The sequence below is a fragment of the Eutrema salsugineum genome, unplaced genomic scaffold, assembly GCF_000478725.1.
Source record: "Eutrema salsugineum unplaced genomic scaffold, Eutsalg1_0 scaffold_11, whole genome shotgun sequence".
NCBI lineage: Eukaryota > Viridiplantae > Streptophyta > Magnoliopsida > Brassicales > Brassicaceae > Eutrema > Eutrema salsugineum.
In genome coordinates this window covers 4743547-4746924 of record NW_006256901.1, presented here as the reverse complement: position 1 = coordinate 4746924, position 3378 = coordinate 4743547, and the positions used below count along the sequence as shown (strand labels likewise).

Genomic DNA, 3378 nt, shown 5'->3' with positions numbered 1-3378 from the left:
TTTAGATAATTTTGGTTACCAACTTATCTGCTTATTAGACTTGGATTAAGAATTGATCCTCATAGTTCTAGTGTCTAGAATCTCTCCATTTGGATTGATACCTCAAGTGCTACAATGACATGAGTAGTTGAGGAATTGATCAAGGATTGAAAAATTCCTACTATCAATTTGGCGCCGTTGCCAATTGGAGAGTTCATTCTAGCATTAGGACTTTGGATCTTCTTGAGATCAAGTCATTTTCTTTTGTTTTACTGATTACCTTTCAAGTGCTGTCTTTGTTTTCAGGTGTATGAACACCAGAAATCAAGCAAGGAGACAAAGAGGAAGAGTTGAGCACATTGAGAGGTTGGGTATGGATCAAGGGCAACAGGCTCATGGTGGTAATGGAAACCACCAGAATCAAGAAGAGCCACCGCCTCCACGTCCAAGACAAGTTGTGGGAGCTGGTGATGAGGCCAATGCTCAGGGTCAAAGACATGGGATTCAAGCCCCAACACCTGAAAACGATTTTGAGATCAAATCTGGCCTGATCAACATGGTGCAATCAAACAGGTTCCATGGCTTGGCATTAGAAGACCCATTAGATCACATTGACAACTTTGATAGAGTTTGTGATCTAACTAAGATGAATGGAGTGAGTGAGGACAGTTTCAAGTTGAGGCTATTTCCTTTTTCTCTAGGAGACAAAGCTCATCAGTGGGAAAAGTCTCTACCTCAAGGATCAGTCACAACTTGGGAGCAATGCAAAAGAGCATTTCTAACCAAGTTCTTCTCTTCATCAAGAACAGCAAGGTTAAGAAATGAAATCTCAAGTTTCATTCAGAAGAACCATGAATCATTTTGTGAGGCTTGGGAAAGATTTAGAGGGTATACCATGCAATGCCCTCACCATGGATTCTCAGATTGTCAGCTGCTAAGTACATTCTACAGAGGTACTTTACCAGAGGTCAGACTTCTCTTGGACACAGCTTCAAATGGTAATTTCATGACCAAGGAAGTCAATGATGCCATGACCCTAGTGGAGAATGTAGCTCAGAGTGATGAGCTTTATGGATCAGACTTTGAAAGGAATTCAAGAGGGGCTGTGAGTGCTGAAGAGGAAAGGACAAGGAAAGACATCAAGTCTCTCAATGAGAAGCTAGACACACTTCTCTTAGCTTCTCATCAGTCAGCCAACTTTGTTAGAGATGTGAATCATGTGTTTCAAGACACATTTCAAAGGGAAGACATCACAGCTGAGGTGAACTTTGTAGGTGGCCACCAAGGTTACCAAAAGGGCTTTACCTACTACAAGAATCCCCCAAACCAGAACTTATATCCTCAAAACACTCAACAACAAGGTTTTGTCTCTCCCCAACAACAAAGTCTCCAACATAACTCAGAGAATAAGGATCAAGAAGTGCAGAACCTGCTCCAGCAAATCCTCAAAGGTCAAGCAAGTGGTGCCATAGACTTCAACAAGAAAATGGCAGAGATTAACAACAAGGTGGACTGCACTTATTCTGATCTTCTAACTCAACTTTCAACCTTGGCTTCCAAAGTCAAGACTCTAGAGAACAACAAGGGCCACTGCAGTTCTCAAGCTCAAAGATCTTTACCAGGGACATCAATTGCACATCAAACAGAGTACTGCAATGCAATCCTCTCAAATGATGAGAATCATGCTGCTGTCCAAGAAATTGAGGACCTTCTCCATGGCAATGTCTCAAGTGACAAATGCCTGACAAAAGATGATGAGGACGCCATCATAGATGAGTTTGAGTTCCTGTTCTGTGATCTCAATGAGGACATTGAGAAAGAAGGTGGGGAGGCAGCTTGTTTTGATATGAAAGAGAATGATTCTGAGATTGCTGAAGGAAAGGATCAGAGAATGGTTCAAGGAAGGACATCTGATGGAGTCTCTAGCACTGGCTCAACAAGGGTGAAACCCAAATCTATTCCCAAGCTAGGCAACCCAGGAAAGTTCTCCATCTCATGCTCTCTTGGAAATTTGAAAGTGGACAATGCTTTGTGTGATTCTGGATCAAGCATCAGTGTAATGTCTTTAGACATGGTGGAGAGACTAGGGATCAAGAGTCTTAAGCATCACCCCATGTCAATCACCTTTGGAGATTCATCCTCAAAGAAACCATATGGAATCCTTGAAGACTACCCATTGAAAATTGGTGAATGCACAGTTCCAACAGATTTTGTAGTTGTGAAGATGAAGAAGACAAAAGAGCTACCTCTTTTGCTTGGAACTCCATTTCTGAACACCACAGGAGCAAGGATGGACTTTGATACTCAAAGAGTGGTGCTTGCTAAGGTAGATGATGAAGTATCTTATCCTCTTAAGCCTCCTCTTGCTGGGTTTTGTGGAGTTATATATGATGATTCTGATGAGTTGAAACACTATGGAATGATGTATGTGGGGAGTATTGGAACTATAGAAGAAGCTATACCCCTTGCATCTGTTGAGAAAAAGAAAGAATCCCTAATAAGACCTGATCTTGAGTTTGAAGGGGATTTCTTTAGTGATAATGAAGCTTGCTTGGAATCTCTATCTCCTACACCAAGTGAGAAGGAGATCAGCAGCAACAAAGGCAATGGCTCAGGGTCTCAAGACAAGAACCCACCAAGAACCAGACCATTCACTCTTGAGTCATCTTCTCAGGTCTTAACTCTCACTCCTTGGAAGTTTGTTGGTGGAGCTGTTGAATACAAGGTTAAAGGCAATGGAAGATCAAGACCATTTGCCAAAGTCAGAGCTATCCTCACACCAGAGTTCATAGACAAAGGATCTAATGGTGTCCAAGAGCTGATGAACAAGGACCTCATGCTTGAATTCATGGACAAGACCAGGAGCACCAAAGCTCCTCCTCTCCCTTACTAAAAAGAGGGTAAGAAGTCAAACTCAGTGACTTTAAACAAAGTGCTCTTGGGAGACACCCCAAGCTTATCCTTGTATATAATCTTTTTATTCTTTTCTCTCATTTCTTTTTATGTTTTAGTATCTTTTGATGGGTTTTGTGAGTTGGTCTCAGATTCCAGGTGATTTTTGGAGGACATAGCTCAGTGATGAATGGAATGGAGCATGTGAGAGGGCTGAGAGAAGTGTTTAGGGACTGAAAAACTTGGAGAACGTCTCAGTGCTACCTAGGTGTGCGGTTTGGATCAAGACAAGACCAGGCCGCAGCAAGGGAGTTCAGGCCAAGCAAAATCCATCTCCAGTGGTGTCTGGCCTCATCTGGTGCAGATACTCACTCCCCTTTTGCACAAGAACCACACCAGGTATCACTCCAAACACTTGTAAATGAGCATTTAGCATTTTTCTTTATCTTTTGCATTTCATGTTTGATTTTTTCTCTTTCTCATGCTTTTATAACACAAGGGACTGTG

At 42.0% G+C, this 3378-nt stretch overlaps 1 non-coding gene across 1 annotated transcript; it reads right to left on the bottom strand.

The window, feature by feature from the left end:
• Window positions 1–790: 790 nt before the first annotated feature.
• Window positions 791–897, bottom strand: LOC112090195. The gene has a single exon (XR_002901543.1). It is a non-coding gene; the product is annotated as a small nucleolar RNA R71 (small nucleolar RNA).
• Window positions 898–3378: the final 2481 nt, after the last annotated feature.